Source organism: Xenopus laevis, chromosome 5L (genome assembly GCF_017654675.1).
Source record: "Xenopus laevis strain J_2021 chromosome 5L, Xenopus_laevis_v10.1, whole genome shotgun sequence".
NCBI classification, from domain to species: Eukaryota; Metazoa; Chordata; class Amphibia; order Anura; family Pipidae; genus Xenopus; species Xenopus laevis.
Window position 1 is genome coordinate 4,488,254 of NC_054379.1, and position 25,670 is coordinate 4,513,923.

At 38.8% G+C, this 25,670-nt stretch overlaps 1 protein-coding gene across 27 annotated transcripts in view; it reads left to right on the top strand.

The window, feature by feature from the left end:
* The window catches only part of LOC108716082 (neurexin-1), an 861,870-nt gene that overhangs the window by 472,010 nt on the left and 364,190 nt on the right, over positions 1-25,670 (top strand). The window lies entirely within an intron of this gene.

A 25,670-nucleotide genomic window follows, 5' to 3' on the forward strand; every position in this document is an offset into this window, starting at 1 on the left:
TCCATAGAAAAGAACTCCGTAAAGGTAAGAAATGCTTTTACAAAGAAATTTTAAATATAATATGTGCTTGCAGAGGCCTTCAAATTGCATATTCTACTTTTTGACAAGGTCATGCTATGCATACAGGTCCTATTTTTGACCTTAACTGATTCATAGCAATAAATGGATGCATTGTGCCAGCCCTGCCCTTCCCAGCAGAGAAATGCAATTTGATGAGGAACAGATATACCAATGACCTCTGCTATTGTGCATGATGTTAATTTAATATGTCCACAGTTTATTAAATACTACACGGGATCTAATAAAATGGTCAAAGCCCCTTGCTCTACAGGATCACATAAAAAGTCATATATTTTTACTGCGATTACCTTTAATGTAGTTGACATTTTTACTGAGACAGAAGGGTCATGTTTATTTGTTCTGAAAATGTTGTGTAGGGCCTTAAAGTGGTAGTAAAACAAGGTTCTGTTCTAAAAGACCACGTTAAAACAGGTAACTGTAAAAACTTTATTGAGTATCATATTATCAGCTGTAAGTTGTATATTTACCTTGTTGCTTTGCTTGGTCCTTGAATAGGTTGATGACTGCTATGAATCAAGGGTATATTTATAAAGGTGTTCAAATATAATGTACATCAGTACTTTAATGCCATAATAAGTTGTCCCCCTTAAAATGTCAATGAGTGTAAAGCACATGCAAGGACAGCAATGTAAGATCTGGGGATTTATTCCCATATTTTATATATTGAAAAAATATCTTTCTAGTGTTATCATAAATAGAAGAAGCAAGTTTTCCAAATTGATATTCCTCAACACTCAAGACCTTGCGCCCTAGTCACTTCCTCACTGAGTACACGGGGGGGGGGGCTGTGGTTCACCTCAAATCTCAGCTTCACTATTGACTAAATTCACGTCAAAAGAAGGCATGATAGATGATAGTCTATATGGGCATCTAAAGTCTAGAACAGTTGTCTTGGCACACAGAACATTGATGTTGAAAGCTTCATAGATTGAGGATGTCCCTAATATCACCATTAATGTTGTCACAATGTGAGGAGAACATACTTTGAGGTTTTCCAGTTATTTCTCATACAGGACTGGTTAATAATCACTCACTTAATGGTGAAGAATAAGATCTACCAGCTATATGTGTTAAAATGTTATTGTTCTACTCTATCTAGTAACTGATGGTCAAAACTAAAATCCCTTCACTGAGGCTGTTATCCTCACTACTCATATGGCTTTTGCTCTTTTGACTGCACAGGAGGTGAATATGTGCTGTGATGATCATTTTCTCACTTTTCTGAGAGTGTCTCTGAATAATGTCATAGTGGCTTCTGGGTGATTGTATTATTAACACGGTGTGCATGGATAATAACTGGTATAGGCTCATCACCTAGGCTACATCATAATGCGAACTAGGTCTCCACAACCAGCCTGTCCAAAAGACATAGGAGTTATGCATTGCATCATCCAGTGCTTAGAAGGACTGAAGGTAGACGCCCAAGTAACAAAGTAATAGAGAAATGATTGGCTGTAACACCCCATGTTCCAAAATGGTATCAGTAGTGATATTATTGCACTACCTGTAGCCTATGACCCTTCATATATACCCTGCAATTTGCTATATTTACTGTATGTCCATAGACACATCTATATGTATATCTTTTTTTTTTTTTGTATTATTCCCTATATCCACTGCGGGCGATTCTTGAAGGGAAGGGATGTATTTTTCAGTCTTAATTCAAGCTTTTATGAAAGCTATTTTCCTGCCTTTGGAAGCAGCGTACCAAACAGAAAGTTGAGCATCCTTAGTATTAGGAACAGCAGGCTGCAGAGCGAAAGCTGTTTTCTTTAGACTTTCAATTTGTATAATAGCAGTGTTGGAAACTATTACAGTGAAACACAAAGCGTCATTTTTGCTCTCTTTCCCATTATACCAGACTTGTTTTATCACATTTCATTTATCTGTAGCGCCGCGGTCCGTATGTAATGGGTGGAACATGTTGCTGACTTTAATGTCATATTTACTGAGATGAGGGCTGTTGATCTGACACAGCAAATAAGTAACATCATAACATTGTCACAATGCATTAATGTAAAAATGCAGCACGGCGGATTCTCAGCTATTGCAGTGCAATGTTCACGGTTGTGTATGGTTAACGACTCATTGGGAAAATCGGTAACACTTCTGCTAACTCTCCTTACATTAAAGGGATACTGTCATGGGAAAAAACATTTTTTTCAAAATGAATCGGTTAATAGTACTGCTCCAGCAGAATTTTGCGCTGAAATCCATTTCCCAAAAGAGCAAACAGATTTTTTTATATTCAATTTTGAAATCTGACATGGGGCTAGACATATTGTCAATTTCCCAGCTGCCCCCAGTCATGTGACTTGTGCTCTGATAAAGTACAATCACTCTTTACTGCTGTACTGCAAGTTGGAGTGATATCACCCCCTCCTTTCCCCCCCCCCAGCAGCCAAACAAAAGAACAATGGGAAGGTAACCAGATAACAGCTCCCTAACACAAGATAACAGTTGCCTGGTAGATCTAAAAACAACACTCAATAGTAAAAACCCATGTCCAACTGAGACACATTCAGTTACATTGAGAAGGAAAAACAGCAGCCTGTCAGAAAGCATTTCTCTCCTAAAGTGCAGGCACAAGTCACATGACCAGGGGCAGCTGGGAAATTGACAAAATGTCTAGCCCCATGTCAGATTTCAAAATTGAATATAAAAAAATCTGTTTGCTCTTTTGAGAAATGGATTTCAGTGCATAATTCTGCTGGAGCAGCACTATTAACTGATGTGTTTTGAAAAAAAACATGTTTTCCGATGACAGGATCACTTTAAGGATCTCCATGAATGCTTCTGTTGTCCTACAACTCCAAGAATACCAGGGAATGACTGCCATAGTGTTTGCTTTGTGGAATGGGAATTAGTTACTTGCTCACTGACTGAAGTATAAAACCACAATACAAAGGGATGTTCTGTCCACATAAAAGGCTTAAATTAACAAAAAGAGATGCTAAAAAATTGTAGCTATAAATATTTATGTATGTTTTTGCAGTTTAGGAACTTGCTTTGCTAAATTCCAAAACATATGTGGACCATTTTATAACTGCAGCAAATATTCAGCTGTTGTGAGGTTCTAAGCTTCAAAATATATGCAAAAATATGCATAGGGAATTCTATCTATAGGCAGGTTGTTAGTGTTTGTTTATAACTAAAATAATTACTTGTGAAAAACAGGAGTTTCCTTTGCTGATAAATGCATTGATATGGGTCCTGGATTAAGTGTCATGTGGTAACAGGAGGAAGAAGATAAACAATATTTTGTAGAGGAATTCAGGGATGGAATTCCATGGATAAGGGACAGCAGGAGAAAATGGTTTAAGATGGAAAATGGCCATGGATAGTGAGAAATATGGTTGCTGTATGGTAAGAGGAACATTGGAGAAGACCATTGTGAAGAAATGTTGTGAAGGCTTTGCAGTTTAGCAGAAAAAATATACTTAAAAGAGAACTAAAACCTAACTAAAGAAGGCTAGAAATGTTGTGCATAATTTTTTGGGCTTCTGTACCAGCCCAAGACAACCACAGCCCTTTAGCAGGGAAGATCTGTGTCTCCAAAGATGCCCCAGTAGCTCCCCATCTTCTTTTCTGTTGATTCACTGCACATGTGCTGCTGTCACTTACTGAGCTTACGGACCCACTCACAATCGAACAATCAATAAGGAGCAAGCACTCAATGAAGGCAAACTTCCACCAGGCAGTAGTTCAAAGTGAAGAAAGTTTATTGTGTCCTTAGCCTGATGCGTTTTGTGTCACAAACACTTAATCATAGGCTAACAGGGGCATTTTCCATGATGTTAGCCCACAGTGAGCATTGTCAGATATTAATATGGTAAGGCTTTCATTTTATAATACTAAATAATTTTGTGATTTAGACACAGATTGCCCAAACTTGGTTACTTAATGAGTAAACCTTTGCAGGTAGGTATTTAAAACTTGCTCTTCCATCTTCCATTAATTATTAAAAATCATTTATTCATTAAGGTGTGTGAATGAGGGATGTCCAGACTGCCACCCTATCAATGGATAGCTGAATGCTGAAGGGATGTTTTTCCCTAATTCTCTTGTCCTAATGCCCATTGTGGCCTGCATCCCCGCCATGCCATAATTTGTGAATCATAATGACAAACAAGTTAGGGGATGGTCAGAGGGTTGCTGTAACGGTTGGCACCCTAAACCCAGAACCAATGCCAAGCACCCTGGTCTTGGCTCATGTTTCCGCCTGTAGCAGTCGCCTTTGGCCTAGGGAGGAGCCCTCAGCTACTCAGATGCCGCCAGGTCTTATAACGAGAGGTGCAAGGCGAAGGGTTCTGGACAAACAAAGGGACACAACTGTAAAGCAAAAGTCTTTGGTCATGGTACAAGGTGTTAGACAGAATCATAGTCAGATTAGGCTGGGTCAAGGCAGGCAGAGTACAAATGATGCCAGGCAGGCAAGGGTCAAAACCGGGTGATCAATCAGAAGGGATTTAGCAGGATCAGAGTCAGATAACAGGGTCAGGTTTCAGAAATCAGGATCGTCGAATAGCCAGGCAGGGGTCACAACAGGAATCAAACAGGATCAGAATACAGATAACTGAAACACCACAGGATTAAACCTATCACGGGCAAGGTCTGGAAGCCGAAATGAGCTATTTATACAATTCAAATTTTGCGCCATTGCGCGCTGGCGTCATCACCTTTAAATTGTGCAGAACAGGCGCCTGCGGCCTAAGATAAGAGCGATCCGAACGACGTGGAGGGCGTCCCCGCCAAGTGGGTGGCAGGCGTCCCTGTCGTCTCCCGCACTAGACCACCAGGTACGTTTGTTACTGTTGCAAGGGACATCTATGCACCTCCACATCCCTTCTTTTCTCCTAATCATATAGAATTTAGAAATTAAGAATAAGAATTTAGGAAATAGAAAGGTCTATCCTATTTTTGTACCTTGGGTGTCAATTTCATTGTATGAAGAGCAAGGGATAGAAATGCCCACTTTCAATGTGACATAGCAGAAGAAAGCACTTTGGAACTGTTCAGAATTTCCGAGAAGTGTAAAAATTATCTACATTTTTAATTGTTCTCTTTTAAAGGTCACAGCTCAATATGCTGTGGATGTTTTTTTTTCACACAGGAACACTTTATTAAAATAACAGAGACTCCTTATTATAATGGCAAGTTAGCTAGTGTAGAGAGGATGTCTATCTTTGTGTCAATGTGTAGTGCCCAATATATAAGGGCATAGATGTAGCATGGCAATTGAATGAACTTATGCATTCACCGAATTCCAACATACAGTAACTGGCCTTCAGGCTTGGGCAACCTATCTTTGCTTTCTAAAACCTCTTCTATAAATGCTTAATGCTTATTAACATGTGAAGACACAGAGTCAGTTGGGGAAGCCCGTCAACCTGCTGAGTAGACGTGAGCTGGAAAGGCCGCTGTTGTCATAACGCATCGACGATCACAGCTTTACAGAGCAGTCTGGCAGCAGAAGCCTCTTATGGTTGAATCAGTCCAGCAAATCAACCTTAGCTTATTGCTGAAGATGGGAAGCTGGCTTCATCATTTCTTTGTACTTTTTTATTATTCATTCAAGTCCACATCAGAGAAGTACACGTAGAATGTACTTTCAATATCACAATTTAATTACCCAACAGAATTCTTTACTATATGGACTTTTTGCAGATTTATTTGTGCATGGAATATAATAATACCCAGCCGTTCCCATTGCACATTCAGCATTTATTTTTATATAAAATTAAAAAAGTCAGTTTTTTACAAAAGCAAGACCTGTGGTTCAGTTATTGACATTTAAATTGTCATGAGATTTGACTTCGAACAAGTGCACAAGTAGGATGTAATCCCGATAGACGCATTAAGGTCCCATTTTTGCATGCGACTTGTCTAAACAATAGTATTCCGTTTGGAGGATGAAAGCTTATGCTGCACAACCAATTATGTGCCAACCACTGAGATAGAAAACACGACTCAAATTGTTTGGAAAAAAAAAATATATTGAGCAGTAAATCCAGCCTAATGTTTAAACTCGTAGATTTTACAACTCCCCAAATACAAGATGTTTTTGGAAAGAATGTTGTGTTCTTTATTGAAAAGCACCGTGGTCATGCCGATTAAAACATTACTTTTAACTTTCACAAATATAGAATTAGTTTCAAAGTTACTTACGTGAAATGCACATGTTAAAATGTTTCATGTAATAACGTAAAGTTAATTAAACGAACCCTCATGTCCATGCTGTGATTATTGTTTTTGTGATGCAAGCTGAAATCAAGAAGAAGAATAAAGATTTAGTGAAAATATTTTCCTTCTGTTTGTGTAAAGCTCCCCATAGACGTGACGATTCTTCTTGCCGAACGACTGATTTTAGGGAAGCCCGACCAATCCTTCGAAATTATCGTGCGGTTAGTGGGATTCGAACGATCGTACATCTTACGATCGTTCTGAGAAGATCGTGGTCTCACGATCAGGATCTGATCTTTTAAAAATCTATGGCCAGCTTTACAGTCTAAAGCAAGACTTTATTGATTGCTTAACCCTTCACAAGTTCTTAATCTATATTCACCAATGCATCACGGTTAGTTTAAAAGACATATCAGTTTGGAACTAGTGATGGGCGAATTTGCGCGTCTCGTTTTTGACGCCGGCGCCCGTTTTTTTGACGCTGGCGCCTGTTTATGCCGCAAATTTTTGCGGGCATTTCGCGAATTTGTTCGCTGGTGGCGAATCGCGAAAATTCGCCGCGATGGCGAATAAATTCGCCCATCACTATTTGGAACTATAATGCTAAGCACTAGAATTTGATAAATGCTAACATTAGAATTAAGGAGACCAGACATTTCCAAGCTCAGCCAGGCAGTTTGCCCAAATGCTACCATGATGCTTAGCAAACTGTTCATTCATAAAAGCTTTGTGGAATTGAGAGCTAAACTGTAATACTATTGGGTTTCAGTCATTCTTTCCAATACAGAAATACAGAATGGTGTATCATCAATGTGAGGAGATACAACTTCATTCAGATCAACCTATTTCCATAAAGGCAGGTTAATATGCTTTGGTTATCCAATTCTTGACTAAAATAATTGGGATGTACTGATTTTTCCTAGGTTTAAGGTCTATTTAGGCTCAACAATCCAGTATATTAGGAATGTTTTTAGGATACTGGCAAAGAACAATGAGTCCATTCTGGTCCTACAAAAGCATGACAATCTTGGAAATCTTATAGGCAGGATTTTTTTTAGATTCAATACCATTAAAATGTGTGTACCCCCTTCAATGCCATCGCAATGCCTTCATCCAACATTAGATAAAGGAATAACCAATACAAAAATAAACATTTATCCCTAAATCTGGTGCTTTGTAGGGGAAGCTCCACAATGTGAGGACATTTGCTCCAATCTAAACCCACTAAAGATCTTTTCAACAGACTGACACTGGTTTATGTAGTCCTCTTTTAAATTATTTGATGGCGTGCAATATAAGAAATCAAATCGAGGAGACATGTTACCATACAGAAGACAAGACCACATGTGAGTGCTTCTTGCCACGCCACTGAACTCAAAGGTGCTGTGTAATGTAGAATTTGTTTCTATACGAAGGCAAGATGTCCACATGGACCAGTGAAGGCAGCCAATGGTACCATCGATCAGTTGTCATGACATTTTTTTATATTTATATAGAGTAATGTGATTGTGTTTAAGAGACCTCCTACTCAACAGAAAATAAATGGCCATAATAAATCTAGTGTACAAGACTTGGTAAACTGCTAAAAGTTTCATTTGGTTTTAATAATACATATATACTTTCCAAAATATAACTAGCAAATCCTTGCTGATTGGTTTCCATGGGTTACTAAACCTGGAGCAAACTCTGTGACTCTTGTTTGAGATAGTTCTGTCCCTTATTCCTCCCCAAAGTGATAATTACATGACTGCACACCCAAAGAAAAAAATGACTTGCTTTTAGACATAATTACATAATGCATTTACTGAACACAGACCAAAGGAGAGTACTATAAATTAAGATAACAAATAAAAATGCAAACGCCAACAGATTTCCTGTTGCTAAATTCATTTTTGGATGAATTTTATTCAAGAGCCCGGGGTATCATGAAATGACTATCGTGTTTACTTCTCTCTTCAGACGAATTTAACTATGTCCCACAGCACTAAAAATGATATATTCATTGTAAGGATGCAACCAGTAGAAGGAAAATGAAAGCTTGTTCTGAAACAATTATACCCTAATCTGAGTTGATTAGATATATGCAAATAATTCTTATTAGATAACCAGTACATATCCCATCCCACTAATTGTGTTTCCATGTAGTGAAATAGTTTGTTTCACTTGAAATGCGTTGCATTTCCAACAAGCAAATCATGGAGGTAAGGTATGACAACGAGACTATATTTGAGCTTAAGACTTATTTAACTTGGGAGATATTGTCAGACAAAAAAAAAAAAAAAGAAATAAAACTGAGCAAATAAGTTGAAACAATGAAAACACTATAACTGTGGGATTTGTCATATTGTTTATAGCATTTAAACCTAGAACCTTTCAATTTAAAGCCAGGGGACTTAAACCTGGACTAGGACCACTGATACAAATGCTAGAAACAAATTGCAAAAGCATGCCCCTTACTGCTCATTTTGGGGTCTGTTTGTGCTCAGCCCCTAATACCAGACTTGTGGATCTGAATGAGCGATGGGGAGGGCACCTTTGTTCCTTGCCCCACCCATTCCTCTTGAGTCACATGCAGGCTGCACTTTATTCAGTGGGGGAATGCAAGTCTCTGCCCTACAAAAAAAAAATCAAAGGAATGCAGGGAAATGTGCAAAGTTTGACAAACATCTCTTATTGCGTTAGTTTGTGCTGTGCATTCTGCATTGCACTTAATAAATGACCCCTTAAAACTTGCTCACAGGTTAATGGACCTCATTTACTAATTGCTAGTCACAAGTAGGGTTGGGCGAATTCGACCCGTTTCGACAAAAATTTGCTGCCGGCAAAATGACGCAGATGCCCATTAAAGTCTATGGGAGTCAGACTTTTTTGACATGCGTCATTTGTTTTGACGCGCAAAGCCATACAAGTCTATGGGCGTCATTTCCGGGGCGAAACAAGGCGAAAAAATGTACTCATCCCCAGTCAGTAGAGCTGAAAGAGGTGCAAAATTGCATCCCTTAGAACCCCTGAATACCCATGGGACTTACTGAACTCTGCACCTTGTGCATTATAAAAGCCCGACACAAGGTGGAAAGCACAGCACTCAGGGATCAATGGAGTCTTGTGTTCAATGCCTGCCACATGCAGTTTTAAGTGCAGGGCTCCCTAGTACCTTGGATCTGGTGGTGCAAGCTAGGGGGGATCACAGGGAGCACCCACGTGCTGCTCCAAAACTCCAATTCCTCTAAATGAAGGTGGTGCAGCATTCATGGGAAAGTCACAGGTCTCTGCAATATCACCGCAAAACAAAGACTTGTGTCTAAAGGGGTCATTTACAATTACAAGTACAATTTCAAGCTCGCCATATATATTTTTTCCCACAATAAAGTGTTTTCCCCCATGATTCCAGCATAATTGTTGAATCCGATGCTAGGGGGAGATGTACTGAACACAATTGCAGCTGATGCATAAAAATTGGCCGAGTTGCACATGTACTTCCATGCAAATCTGATAGTATTGCACTGAAAATTGATCAGTTGATGTTATTTCCAGCAGGAGGTGGTAGCAAGACAATAGCATGTATCACAGCTGTACAGGATTCCAAGGAGTCCATATTGATGTAATTACCCTTTTTTTTTTGCATTTTTGATGCAATTGACTGTGGTCAAGCACATGGCAGGTGTAACCCTTGAGGCAGGGTGAAAGTGACTGAAAACATTGGGCTTTGCAGGCCTTGCTTGCATTTAGCACCCCGACCCCACTATTAGTAAATTAATCTTAATATCCATTACTTTAACTAGAACAGAATTCTCTCTTTATGGTATTTACTTTAACAAGCCTGATTTGAGAGGAAACCTTTTTAGAAAAAGATCAGCATTTGTATCAAACAAATATGACAGATCTAATTCTTTCAATAACAAGAGCACCGGGCCCATATTAAGAAAAAAATGACTCTAATTAAAATCTGTACGCCTGCCTTCCAAAAGACGAAGTTGGTCGCCTTTGGATTCCTCACGTTTCCAGCGCGCACGTGCCTCTCTAATGAATAATTTAAAGTTCATTTGAGAAATAAAGAGATATACATTGGGTTATATTTGCAAAGCTTTGCAACGCCTCATGGTTTATTCAATATACTGACCTATTATAATGTTCTTTACTGCTGGGCCCCAAACATTAGAAACGTGAATAATGGTTATTGGGAATCTTTCTCTATTTGTAATTATCTTAATGGCTGTTGTGCGGAACGCACTCTATTGCACTGCATCTATTGTTCGGCAGTCAGCAGGTTACAGCTATTAAAGACTTAGTCTACCTGGGCTTCTGCTTTGCACTGGGCTGAGAATACTGTGTATTAAATCGTTGTGTCCTGTTATGTTTGCAGCTCTGTTGAAAGAAGCCAAGATTGAACGTGAACCTTAACATGAAAAAGCGCTAGGCGCAATGTAGTCCAGATACTGGACAGCAGATTCATATCAAATTAAAGCGGATTTTCAGCAACATAAGAGCCTAAACAAAAAAAAGTCAACACGGCCTAGAGTTGATAGAAAAGAAGTGTCTCTGAGATTTAAATAGAATATATCTAGAGCTTTAACTTGACAATATCTTTAATCCAAGGAGCAGGGAGCATTGTATTCAGGGTCTGGCGGATCCGTGATTCTAAATCACAGTCCCAAACGTGCAGTTTTTATTTCTGAGAAACCAAATTAAATCAGGAAACTCCTGCATCTACAGCTAATAATGCAACGCTCACTGTCACTCGGGTGATGGCGGATGAAGAATCATACGAGCACATCCTCTGGATAATCCAGAAAGCTCTGCTTGTTACTCTACTGGAGTTTATTGGATGTATTATTGATACCGTTAGTATAACACATACTAGTAGAGTAGGGAAGTGTTCCTTTTTCTGCATAAAACGAGTTATGTAAGGTTCCATAAAGTTACTTCTAGATATAGACAATGCTATTCTAAGACAATTGGCAGATCAGAAGGAGACAGTTGGGGGACAGGGATTTGGAAGTTTGATTGTAACCAGAGCCAGGCCAATAGGTATTGGCAACCAATGTAAACACTTTTTGCACCCACTTCTACTCACCACCCTGCCTCTTGGCCCAGCAGATCTTCCCCTGCTTGCTATTGTCCTCTCACTCACCTACCTGCTAACCACAATTATTCTGCTCTACTCCCACTCGCCAGAGAAGAACGATTCATATTTTTTAGGGAAGGAATTCATACCCCTTCCAATGTTGCACCCTAGTTATATGCCTCTTCTACCGACCCATAGCTTCAGCCCTGATTTTTGCTCAAATTTCAAGAGACCATTGTATAATTGGTTTATTCAAATCAACGAATGGTGGCTATAAAATCAATTGTAGCAATGGGTAAATCATCTATATCAGTTGATTATTAGATAATGTCTTTTTCCTAATTCGAATCCAGTAACGTGTTGGAAAACACACATGGTCACCCCATCATGGACATCTTCCCATAACATGGTAAGAAACAGGAGAAGGTTAGTGGTGAGCGAATCTGTGGTGAGCGAATTCATTTTGCTTCACCGAAAATGTGAGAAATATTTTGCTCATCCCTAAAGAAGATGAGTGAGAAATGTATTATGGCTACTGGAAATGCTGATTGATGACCCTACAAACACAGAAGGTTCTAGTGGAACTAGAATGTAAAAATAATTAGATTTTCAAACTCATTGTATCAAATCCAATCCATTGTCTTATTGAATCATGAGAAATTGGTCTGCGACCACAAATTTAATTAAGATATGCACATTGCACTAATACAGAAGGAATTACAATTGCAATGCATTTATTAATGTCTACATGGAGTCCTGTGACAATAATGCGGCAATGGATTCCAGACTCAACAGTGTTGGGCTCAAACCACAAACATTATTCGAATCTCTTAAAGAAAGGCCTGATAGCTTTTGTTTTGACTGTTTGAACCAGATGTTGGGGTCTGTGGTCTAGACGTGCCATCTCTTTAGCGAGTGATTATAATTGCAATAGTTATTTTGTTTGGCTAATTAGGTGCCCTGAAATGTTGATATATTATGGGTAGTGATCTCTTTTTTTTATTTTCATGGATCCCTGATCAATGTTTACAAGAGACAACTTCATTCATTTATATGTATATTCTCCACTGTCAACTTGTCTAAACTCATTTCAATAGCAGCCTATGGAGCTCATTAGAGAGTGTCAGGTGAGCCATTTGATTGGGAATGTGGCTCTTTGAAGACCCTGCAGGGTGTTTAACTCATGATTACACTAATTACCTCAATCAGCTTTTTTTTTTTGCTTCCTCATATAGTATGAGAAAACTACAGTTGTATTTTCTTTAGCATAAGTGTAGCATACAACTCATATCTTTCAGAAATGGTTAAAATTTTGAAAAGTTGCTATACTTGTAATTTCTGTTCCATTTTCAATAGAAAATGATGTCTCTAAATTGTTCTAGCCAATTAAAGTTTTCTAAAAGCCGTTGCCTGCTGTTGAGGAAACTGACCGTGGTGAATTTTCACTGCGGGGAAAGTAACTATGAGCAGTCACTTGACTAAAGTTTTGTTGCTGATGGCTGTCACCTTCCCCAAAGCTATGAAAATATAAATTACTAACTGCTGTGGCATTGGATGTGAACCAGAAAGTGTCTGCACATGGTCAGATTAGAATTCACCACATTGGTCTCATTACTTTCTCATAACGAACAGCATTTTATAGAGCTAAATGAAGCATCAAACCCATGTCAGAATCATAGAGCTTGTTTACAATTGTGATTTCATGGTGCAAAGTGGACTGGATTCACACAACCGTGTTTGTATCTCATTTGTATTTGCCCACAGTGAACTGATAGATGCATCCCTCTCATTATGGATGCGGCAAATATTTTCAAGGTGGAAAATTATCAAATTTGATATTAACAGCATCCAGTCTGGTGGTAATTCCAGGGTACTTTTGGACTGAAGAACGCACTTGCACAATATTCAGCAAAGCAAACAGGGCAGTAGTTTAGGCACCCCCGTCAATTACTCCCAAGTAGTGATGTGCAAAATTGCCCCGTTTCACTTGCAAAATGGCAAAAAAATTGCCATACACATTGAAGTCAATAGGTGTTTTTCCACAGCTCATATTTGGCACCTCCATGAACTTTTTGCTCTTCAACATTTTTTTACATTTCAATGTGGCTCATGGGTAAAAAAAGAGGTTGAGACCACTGCATTAGACTTTTTTGTAGCAATACGTGGTGAAATATTTTGCTCACCCCTACTCGCAAGTGAAAGCATCTTATATGGGTGCAAGTACCTTTAATGAATGGTGTCAATGTGCATGCAATTGTCAGGAGTGCTCAGTTGCAGAGTGTTCCGCTTCTATTCTAAGATGGCCGTGCTCATGGTCATGGCTGCATCGTGACATCATTGTGCTGCGCTGTGATGTGGGGGGGTGTCATGTCATTTCATCATGTTTTGGCATGAACATTCACAATAAATGGACTCCAGAGGCCCAGGTTCAATGCCCGAATGTAGGCCTTTATTGTTGAAGTTCCCTAAATTGCTACTTTGATTTGATTCTTTTGGTTCCAGACCTTCTGCCTTAATTATGACTTCACTATTCACTGCCAGCCCTGATCTGTTGCCTGGATATGAGTACAAACTTTCTTAACGCTTTGGATACCGCAAATTGGACTTTCTGTATACAGCTTCCTCTTTGGTCCCGACTCCAACTTTACTAGAACCCCTAGACCCTGACAGCTATTTTGTGTTCACTATAGTGCTTTGCACTTACTTGTGCATGCAATCATGAATGAGTAGTGATGGGCGAATTTATTCGCCAGGCGCGAATTCGCGGCAAATTTGCGCGATTTGCCGCCAGCGAATAAATTCACAAAACGCCCGCGAAAATTCGCGGAAAAAATTCGCGTCAACAACGGGCGCCGGCGTCGAGAAAAACGGGCGCCAGCGTCAAAAACGGGCACCGGCGTCAAAAACGAGACGCCGGCGCCGTTTCGCGAATTTTTCGCCGTTTCGCGAATTTTTCGCCGTTTCGCGAATTTCGCAAATTTTTCGCCGAAGCGAAACGGCGCAAATTCGCCCATCACTATGAATGAGCCTTCAGATCTGTGGGAAGCCCTTGTTAAACAGGCAGTTATCCATAGCAACCATTCAGTGATAAACAGTATGTAGGAGAGTTAAGTCTAAAGCTAAGTTTTTTCCCCTGCTCAGATGAGTGGTGAAACATTTTTTTCAGGAAAATGAAAGAAAATATCTGATTGGCAGCTATAGCTAACTGCACTGGAGTAATTTAGTGCTAATGCCGTGTGTAATAGCTTGCATGCACTAAATACAGGAATTAGTTTGGAATTCAGTTGAATACCAGCAAATAATTCTAATTTGGCCAAATGAGTCCGTCAACCTGAATCCAAATCCTTCAATCCATGCAACTTTAAAGTACTGGATGACAAAGGCAACATATTTTTATGCAGGATTAAGGGGCATTTAGCTCAAATCTTGATATCTAAATTAATATTTTGATTTGTTTCACTATTCTGCCAAATCCAAAAAAGGTGGATTAAATGTATCCCTAATATTAACTATATAAAGATCTTTGCCCCCATATATTTGTGCCATGTGAGTTGAAACTACATAGACCATCCCACACACCTGCTGACTCGGAATCATTCTTCCTGGGGCAAAATTTTAGATCAATAGGCACAACTTACATTGAATATACATTTATGTTCATTGTATTTGACTAGACTCAAACAAATATACATTCTATATATCTGGTGTTCTTACAGAATGTAATTCAAATAAATGACCATTCCTGCATAAAAAGAAACGCATTTTTCCCCGTTGGCATCTCCAATGGATTTTTTTACGATCATGTTTTTATAAAAAAAAAAAAAATACATCGTTTGGAACCTTAGGCATTTTACCCAGAAAAGAAACTGTCAGGCAGCAACAAGCTTGTAATAATTATCTTGACTGTATTCTGCATGCTCACCTTGGGAAGCCATAGCAATCCATTCCAGTGATTTTCCAAAAGGTATCATATTATTTCCACATATGCTTTTTTTTTATACAAAATTATGCACAATCCTCACAGTGGCAATAAAACTATTAGAGCTGTAAAAGATATGCATGCTACATTTTGCCGAAAGCATCATAAAAATCAATTAAGAATAACAAACTGCACTCCCACTAGCCGCGCAGTCACGCAGAGCTCAAATGCCTACCCTTTTGTAGACTTGGCTTTTGTCTTTCGCGTATGTAAGTAATGTTAAGTGAACTAACCTTTTTTACATATTGGTTTGACATTTACTCCAGATTAATGCGGCTTGGCATAAGATCTTGGAAGAGGCTAGAATTTCAGTTTCTTCTATGTTAGATTTTATTTCACCGTAGGAAAAAAAATGTTAACGTGATTCTTTTTAATGATATATTTAACAGGGGGTCCTTTTAATATTAACATAAGCTTCATATAACCAGTTGCTAAGCAATTTTATTCGTCTCAGCTGGTAATCCATCACGTGTGAGATATTTTTAGGTCCCTTCATGAATCAAACCCATGCAAAACTGGGTAAAAGGGATATTTAAGTTGCCTTAAATGGAAACCATTAATAGGCAGTCATTGATATATGATTTTTGTGGGACTACTGAGCTAAATACAAAAGCAGCAATCAAAGTCAGAGAGCAATGGTCTCAGTTGTGTGTTGGTCTCTTGTATAAATAAAGAAAGTATTTCAACTATCCCCTGTTAGGATCACGACATTTATTTTGTGCTTGGGCTTCTAATAAATTCATTGAGAACTGGGGAGGGGGGGGCACAACAGCACAAACAGCAAATTTTTAAAAGCTGGGAACATGTAGCAGTTTTTATACATATTCCGCAGATTGGAATTACATCTTAAGGTGTTTCTTGATTGCAGTGCCCCATATGGTGGGAATGGAGAGAAGTACAAAACAAATAACCTTCTTCTGTATTTTTATACATGATTATGGCACCCTGCTTTTAGTATGTAGTTTTATACTATATGAAAGGCATGACAGCTGGAAATATACAGATGGAGAAAACCATTGATACAACCACCGGGGCTTCCAAGTAGGGCAACCAAATATTTGCTTTAGTGTTGCTTTATGCCCTCCTCCCCCCTGAGTTTTTGGTTCATTTTAAGAAATTGGGCAGATCTAGGCATAACCTATATGCAGGTAAGTACTCAGAAAATATTTAGATTTGAACTTGCACATATACTTCCATACTTTATATCATTCAGCAGACCCTGGATCATCTTACTTACATGACTGAATACGACATAACATATATTAAACTTATGCACAAATGTATTTCAAGATCATAGTTATCATCAGGTACTTACCAGAAGGACTAAGGGCCTGTTTAAAAAAAGGTAGAGTGCAGAGCCCTGTATGTAATACCAGCATTGACAGGGACGTGAGTTCAATGAGTCCTTGTATCTTCCAAGGTACATGACAAGCAAGTAATGATAAACAATAGGATGGCCAGTCCTGCCCACATGCCAACAATTTCATATCTATAGCGTTGTGCAAAGAGTGAAGTATATGATCTGTTGAGTTTACATAACATGGGGCTTTTCAAGAGTTGTATACATTTTGTACCTTGCTTCTCTTTTGTAAATGAGCCTTAGAAGTCCAGAGGTAAGTCTGCTAACATCTTCTTACAAACTCATTGCAATATGTGTGACTAAGAATGTTGCCACATCCACAATGAATGAACAAAAAGTGGTTTTGTTCTTTACCTTTATGGCATATTTCTACAGATATCAATAAGTTATGCCTTCTGATTTGTTTCCATGATTGCTTGCAACCAATCAAGTTGGACCACATCATGTTTTGTTTTAGAAATAAAGCATGGTCCTATTTTATCTTTATTACTTTTACTTTCACTTGCACGTGGGTGTAAAGGTGGCCATAGACGCACAGATAACATCGTACAAAACTAATTTTCGTCTAATATTCGCCGATATCGGCAGAAGACTTGGACATCGGTCAGCACGTCAATCGGGCTGGACGGAAAATTTTGATCGGGTGCCTTTGAAGGGACCCAAATATTGGCCATTGTTAGTGCTGAATCGTCAGATACAGGTAGAATTCTATTGTTTCTATATGTATATCTGACTATTCAGCTCTACACGTGTGTATTGAAACGAACGATTTTTCTTGGAAAGATCTTTTCTAAGAACGATTGTAATTGTTATGTCTATGGCCACCTTAAGGATTGACCCACAGGTGCCAATGTGCTGTATAACTTTCAGTTTTAATAAAGAAAGATAAGAGGAATATTACAAGGCAGCAAAAATAAGTTCAGGTTCAGGCCATGGGTCAAGGGCAGGTGGCACACAAATGTATCAGGGACAGGCCAAAGGTCGGGACAGGCAGAGTACATGCAGAGTCAATAAACAAGCTGAGGTTAATACTGGGAGATCAAAAATCAGAAGGGACAGGGACCAGATAGGAACAGGAAAGCAACAGGACAAGATTACTGGAACAGTTTCAGGAACAGGAGTATGATCAGGAACACAATAACCAGGCCAGGAACAAGGTCAGGTGCAAGATTAGGATCAAGGTCAGGAACAACATGACTAGAGGTTTGGAGTCAGCAGTAAGGCCAATAATCCAGAGGAGTCTGGGATGCAGGTTTAAATAGTCCTTAAATGAGCAATTGCCTTCATCCAGAGGTTGAGGATTCCTGGAAGATGGAGGCAGCATCACAGAAAATTTTATATTTCAGGCTGTCACCACACTGCCTCCTGTGGTCCAAGCAGGAGGAACAGTGCCTGGAATACAATAGGTCCCTGGTCCGAAACCAGGGAGTTCCAAACAATGGGAGCATGACCTTGGCACGCCATTTTCTGAAAGCATCTTGGCTTCCTAGATTATTCTTAATTTTGCAATGCATTTTAAAGTTTCTATCAAGTCATCCATTCCTTCCATCGCTTTGCTAATAAATATTGAGTGTTTTTAAATGCTGATATGCTTTATTATTACTGTGGACAGGATATTTCCGTAAGAAATTTAAATATTTTTTAAAACATCTGACCATGCTTTCTCCAATACTTTAATGCTTCAATTTGCACATTAAATATTCCCATATACTCTGAGCAAATCTGAAATGTTGGATCTATTGTGATATGCAAAATCACGTCTGCAGTTTATTGACACCAGTGCCTTGCTGATAAACCAAAGCAGCAATGTGTTTGAACATTGAATATAACCAGGCCACTGAATGCCAACTCTTGTTAGAGAAACTGCTCATGAATGATGCATGAAAGTTTAAAATATTCCTTACTCAGAGAATTCTTAACCTTTCAGGGCTTAAGAATGTTTTTTTTTTGTTTGTGAATTAAAATTCTGGGAAGCATTTTGGTTGCAGTCACCAGGAGTTAGTATTTAGGGATGATTTTTTCTCCAACATTATTCAGAATATTAAGACATTGTCTAAGGAAGTAATTCCCAATTTTTACCATTTTAAAAATGCCTGAGGGTACCAGTTATGGACTGTGATAGCCCCTATGTGAACTGGCAGCCTACAGGAGACTCTGTTTGGAAGTAGATCTGGTTTTATGCAACCAAAACTTGCCTCCAAGGCTGCTGTTCAAAATAAGCACCTGCCTTGAGGCCAATGGGTTAGTGAGCAACATGTTGCTCATAAGCCACTGGCTGTGGATCACAGGTCTAAGGTTTGCTACTAGATTAGTTACCTACAGTAATTTAGGGCAACTAGACTTAGACAATACATAGCTATGAACACATAGCAACAGAGGCTGAAACTGCTCCTGGGATCTAGAATTAAGGAGTAGTGATGGGCGAATTTATTCACCAGGAGCGAATTCATGAAAAATTCCCGAAAATTCGCCCGAAAAAATTCACCGGCGTCCAAAAACAATTTCGCCGGCGTCTATCAAAAACGGGCGCTGGCGTCAAAAATGAGAAGCTGGCGCCATTTCGCAAATTTTGCGCGAAATCCGCGAATTTTCAGGCGAAGCGAAATGGCGAAAATTCGCCCATCACTATTAAGGAGGGATATAGCTAAATAATTCAACCTAGTTATTTCAGGGATCAAAATGTGGCCTGTGGTTTGGATCACACTCATGGTGCTATGCTGATATAAACAATATTGTGTATTTGCTGTCTTGGTTGTTCTTATACTGATCTTAATATTATCATTGGCGTCACTGACTAAACTGAGGTTCTCTTGAGCCCACAGATCAAGGTGGATTTCCAGGAAAGTTCAGGGTAACAATTCTTAGCAATAGGCAAACATGTTGCACCCCGCTCCTCTGAAACCAACATAGATGTGGGATGGGGTTAGAGGTGAGCAAATTATCCAAGATTTGATTGTGAACTTCGAGTCAGGCTGCCCAATATGGACAGATTTGTCCACTGACAAGTACAGTAGGGATTGTGATCTACACTTTAGTTGTCCATTAAGCAAAAGCCCAGTACTCAGACACTGATGTGGACAATATGATTTATTGAACCTGGAAGATTTCATCCTTGCAGAGTTGTACACAGTAAATCCAAGGTGAACTTTAAGGCAAACCTCCCAAAATACTAATATATGCACCCTAATTGTATGCTTGTATGTGTGTCAATATGTATGCAATATATCTCATTTCTCCTAACTTCATTATGCCGTTAGGTTTTCTACCAGTATGTGTGTTCATACAGATATAAAACAGATATACAGCAGCCATTACTGAAATGTGAGGCTTTGTCTGTGCTCAGCCTGGCATGATGCCGCCTGCCTTTCTTTTGTGCAGCTGCCAAGTCATAGCTTTCTGTGCATTTGGAACTAAACAGAAACAGAATGGAACAGATGCCCACATATTTTCTTTCAACTGTCCAGTAGAAATAAAAAAAAAAAAAACAGGAAAAAATACAACATTGGCTTGTCAAGAGGAATGAGGGTATCTGGCAGCGCCTGGCAGAGAGGTGTGCGGGCGCAGAGCTTGAATTGTTTCAGGACTTATCTCTGTCACTTTTGCTATGTTGCTTTAAATAGGAATTGGCCACAGAACAAATCTCCTTTCCCATTCATTCTCGCCTCACCATTCATGTGCCTGTTTCTTTTACTTTTCCATGCTGATAATTCTCAGCAAAACACAGGGGCTTTACCTCTTCTTATAAACAATGAACATACTCTAGTCAGATGTGCCATGGAAATGCGTTTTCTTTTTGTTTTTTTCCTTTTTGTTCCAAGGACAAAAATAAAGTAAAGATTTTCACTAAAGGCTTACCTGTATAGAAATACTTATCTGACAATAAGCAAATGTCACCAAAGTGTCACCAAGTCTACTTTGTTCTACTGGTATTTTTTTTTGTAAATGTGAAAGGCAATCTATATTACTTGCCGCTATACACACAGAATGGGTGAAAGCTGATATAGTGTATGCTTCACCTGGGACATTCTCAATAGAGTTTATAGCAGATTTATTAATTTTTCTTGTCAAAACTCACAAATTCGAATTTAAAAGCACCACCTTGAAAGTAAATTCAAATGTGAGATTTATCACACCTCCACTATGGAAACTGTTCTATTTAGAATATTTGCCACCTAAAACTTGGCGAGTTCATTTACAAGTCAATGGCAGAGGTCTGTTGAATAGTGATGGGCGAATAAATTCACCTGCCACAAATTTGCGTCAAATTTCCACGTTTCGCACTGCCGAATAAATTCGTGAATCTCCCGCAAAATTTTGCGGGTGAAAATTCACCGGCATCAATTTCAGATTTTCATGATTTTTTTGTGAAATCCTTCAAATTTCACGATTTTTTTGTGAAAACCTTCAAATTTCACGATTTTTTTGTAAAAACTTCCAAATATCACGATTTTTTGATGAAAACAGCCAAATTTCAAGTTTTTTTCGTGAACTTTCCGATTTCGCAAAATTCAAGGAGAAGTTCGCCCATCACTACTGTTGAACCATTTGAATATATTGATTGCCTCGTTGACATTTAAATTTGATTCGAATTTTAGGGGTTGGGGCTATTCAATTGAATCGTAGACATTTGAGTTTTTTCATGAATAACCTCCCATTCGAGTTGTTAGTACATTAAAATTTATTATAGTTAGTGATGGGCGAATTTATTCGCCAGGCGGGAATTCACGGCAAATTTGCGCGATTCGCCTCCAGCGAATAAATTCGCGAAACACCCGCGAAAATTCGCGGAAAAAATTCGCCGGCGTCAAAAAAATTTTTTCCGAAAAAAAACGGACGCCGGCGTCAAAAACGGGCGCCGTTTCGTGAATTTTTCAGCGATTTGTGAATTTCGCGCGAAATTCGCAAATTTTTCGACGAAGTGAAACGGTGCAAATTCGCCCATCACTAATTATAGTAAAAAATATTCATATACATTCGAAATTCGACCTTTGATAAATAATCCCACTAGTGTTCATAGATAACATATCTATAATAGCAGGCAGGTCACACTCAAATCCAAAGAGAAGACATTTTCTTTACGGACAAACTATAGCCACATACTGTATGATGTTGTCTACAAGATATAACTATATATTAATAATATTATATATGTAAAAAAATGAGCTTCCAGACACTTTATATTTTATTTACAACAGTTTCTTGTGGTTTTCTCCAGCTATCACAACCCAGATCCTTCATAACCTCCTCCCACTTATCGCCTGAGCTGCGTACGGTCTTAAAAATTCATTCCTACACTCCATATGTCTTCATTTTTATTAGTTGTATAGACTTCGGCATAGAAAAATCCCAGTGAAGCTTATTTCAGATGCCTTGAAGAACACAAGTTCTTGACTGTTTTTTTTACTTTGTGGTCTCTTATTGAAGACCCCCTCTTTTTTTATGATGCAGTTTATTGACAAGTCTCACTCATATATTGATTTTCTTCAAAATGTAATCTCATAGGTAGGATCCGTTATCATCTGCTTGTATTTTAATTTGTTCTAATGATGCATGACCATCTTATGTTTCTTTTAAGATTATCAAGTAGAAACCTACACACACAGAAAGATGAATCTAGAGATGGTCTATTCATTTCGGGTCAACTTACTAGGGGAAGAAGCATACCAGTACATAAGTTGTCCTGCCCCTGGGCATAAAATGATTGACTGTGTGAACAGGATTAAGTATATATTTAACACATAAAGAGTTCAGAAGCCAAACAGAGCCCTATGCATCATCCCAATAACTCTGCTTCAGGATTTAGTTGGAAATTGAATAAATTAATAAAAATTTTTGAAAAAAATGGACACTGGCATCAAAAACCATTTCGCCCATGACGCCCCAAATTCGCCCATCACTAGACTTCACCTTTAAGTCTATAAATTGGTATTCAATTCAATTTGCTGGCGAAAATGTGCCGGAGTCCAAAAAAACGGACGCCGGCGAATTTTTGTGGCGGTTTCGTGAATTTATTCACTGGCGGCGAATTGCGGGAATTTGCCACAAATTCTTGCCTGGTGAATAAATTCGCCCATCACTAGTGAAGGCAAGTAAATTATGTCAGACCTTTATAAATACTTCATAATTAATGCTACATTTTATTACTATAGGGTTCAAAATAATCTAAAAAAAATCAAGATACATTTGATGTATGTAACATTTTTTTTCTATCCCTCTCAGTGGTGTCTGTCATTCCCATTGTTTACTTAACATTAAGAACCTTCATCAATTGCCCTCAGTGGCTTATAAAAAAAAAACCAACAACAAATGCATCTGACAAGCTGGCTTGTCATTCTCAGTAATCGTGTGCCCGCAGATTCTTCCCACCAACAGAGGAGAACCAATTATGCTTGTTTTAATCAGATAAAGAAAGGAGTCATTGTAATCACAGATCTAAAAAGAACAAAATGCAGGTGCAAAGCGGAAATGAATATCTGCTCCACATACTATATTTTTGAACAATGGTTTGATATAGGAAAACTATTTATTTATATTTTCTATGGAAAAACATTTACAAAGCCATTACACATACTGATGATGTCAGTAGAAGGTTCATGGATATACACCGAGGTGGTAGAGATGTTTTAGACTAGGACAAGGTCAAAGCCCAAGGGGCATATGTATTAGCAAATTTATCACTAATAATGTGTAATTTTACACCATAGGAATGCCAGCTTAGCCGTTGTTATTTTACATTGTTTACAGCACAAGTCACTCTAAGAAAAAACTACATTTTTTAATGGCTTTTTTATACGGGGAAGCCTGGTGATGTGTGGTGTATTATTCTGCTGTTTTTACATAGCATAATAAATACATAGTAAGTATTAACATACATTCATAGTAAGTTAGGTAGAAAAAAAGACAGACGTCCATCAAGTTCAATCTTTTAAGTCTGTATATAACCTGCCTAACTGCCAGTTGATTCAGAGGAAAAAACCCTATTTGAAGCCTCTCCAATTTGCCTCAGAGGGGGAAATTCCTTCCTGACTCCAAGATGCAATGGGACCAGTCCCTGGATGAACTTGTACTATGAGCTATCTCCCATATCCCTGTATTCCCTCACTTGCTAAACACCATCCAACCCCTTCTTATACCTATCTAATGTATCAGCCTGTACCCCTGATTCACTTCCCAGCTCTCCCTGTAACACCCCTTTCCCTCCTCTAATCTCATTGGCTCCCTCCTGTCTGCTGGGAGGAGCTACTGGTGAATAAAGCATCCGACCCTTCCTTGTACCTATCTAATGTATCAGCCTGTACCACTGATTCACTTCCCAGCTCTCCCTGTAACACCCCTTTCCCTCCTCTAATCTCATTGGCTCCCTCCTGTCTGCTGGGAGGAGCTACTGGTGAATAAAGCATCCGACCCTTCCTTGTACCTATCTAATGTATCAGCCTGTACCACTGATTCACTTCCCAGCTCTCCCTGTAAGACCCCTTTCCCTCCTATAATCTCATTGGCTCCCTCCTGTCTGCTGGGAGGAGCTACTGGTGAATAAAGCATCCGACCCTTCCTTATACCTATCTAATGTATCAGCCTGTACCACTGATTCAGGGAGACAATTCCACATCTTCACAGCTCTAACTGTAACAAACCCCTTCCCAATATTTAGATGTAAGGGATTTTTTACAGTGAGAGCTGTGAAGATGTGGAATTCTTTCCCTAAATATGCCCCAAATAGTGAGATAAACTATCCCATCTGGAACAAATAGTCCCTAACCGTAATACAAAATTCTAATATCTTACCAACTATTAGTGATGGGCGAATTTTTTCAACGAAGGAAGAAAGCAAATGGCACTCAAAGTTTCTTTCTTAAATTTATCACACAAGTCTAATATACGTACTTACCAGCCCCTGCCTCTTGATGCTAAAACAGATGGGCAGCAAAAGAACAGACTAGGTGATAAATTTAAGAAAGAAACTTTGTTAGCCAAACATTTTTTTAGTCACGGCCACAGGACCTCACAGGTTCGATGGCAGATACTGGAGAAAGTAATACGTAAACCAGGATGTGATATTAAGAAATGTTTATTACAACGCGAATGTTATTGGATTTGGCTACTGCAGACGAGGTACCCTAAAGGGTTAAATGAGGACTTTAGTATGTCCTGCTATTTATGATTTTACATGTATGTTTTATCTTTCTAGATAATCAAGACAAGCTGTCCCATGAATTCCCTGCAGGGTCAGACTTTTCTTTTTGCATTCCCTTCCTGTAGGGTAAGAGAAAAATGAAAAAGCAACAAAGTATTGTTAGTTATAATTAATATTTGACATTGTGGCTGATTGCTTTGCTACTATCTCTTAATAATCCTGTACTTGTAAGACTGTTTAAGAAACTAGTGGAATAGATACATTTTGGTCTTGTTTTGGATTTTTTATGAGATTGCCGAAATGATTCTTTGTACTATATGTTTTACGTGAATTTTTGATCTCACTTCACTTTTACTTGTATTTATGCATTACACGTTGTATTTATGCGTCCTGTTTTGGATTTTTTTGTGACTTTTTAAACTTGTTTTGCTTTTTCACTTGTGATGTCACACGATTAATTATTCAATTTTGTAACTGACAATCACTGTGAACGTGTGGTGTTAAAAGCTTTTCACTGTTTCACTGGAATATGCTTGACAAAGGGGACCTCCCCGAAACGTTGCATCGTGTGCAAATAAATATACGCAAGGGTTTCCCTGCTTGAACATGCTGTGAGTGCCATTTGCTTTCTTCCTTCGTTGTATGAGGAGGGTGCCGATCCTTCCAAGCAATTGAGCACCTGTGCGAGTTTGCCATACTTTCTGGGCGAATTTATTCGCCAGGCGCTAATTCGCGGCGAATTTGCGCGATTCGCGGCAGGCGAATAAATTCGCGAAACGCCAGTGAAAATTTGCGGAAAAAATTCGCCCGCGTCAAAAAAAAAATTTCCGAAAAAACGGACGCCCGCGTCAAAAACGGGCGCCGGCGT